Raw genomic sequence first — 234 nt, 5'->3', positions numbered from 1 at the left:
ATAACTAAATATAAAAAAAAAATCTTGGTGTAAAAATTGTTTATGTAAAATTAAACATACATTCAATGTATATACGTATATAATTTTTTTTGTAAATTTGCCTATGAACAATTAAATCTATACTAAAATGTGTCCATTGATTACAGATAATCATCATATTTTTTAATTAGAAAAATAAAAATAAAAATGGCAAATATTTGACGAATCAAATGTAAAATAAAACTGATGGTTAAA

Source organism: Halyomorpha halys, unplaced genomic scaffold (assembly GCF_000696795.3).
Source record: "Halyomorpha halys isolate HHAL.00 unplaced genomic scaffold, Hhal_1.1 Scaffold1154.1, whole genome shotgun sequence".
NCBI classification, from domain to species: domain Eukaryota; kingdom Metazoa; phylum Arthropoda; class Insecta; order Hemiptera; family Pentatomidae; genus Halyomorpha; species Halyomorpha halys.
This window is presented reverse-complemented; position numbering follows the sequence as displayed.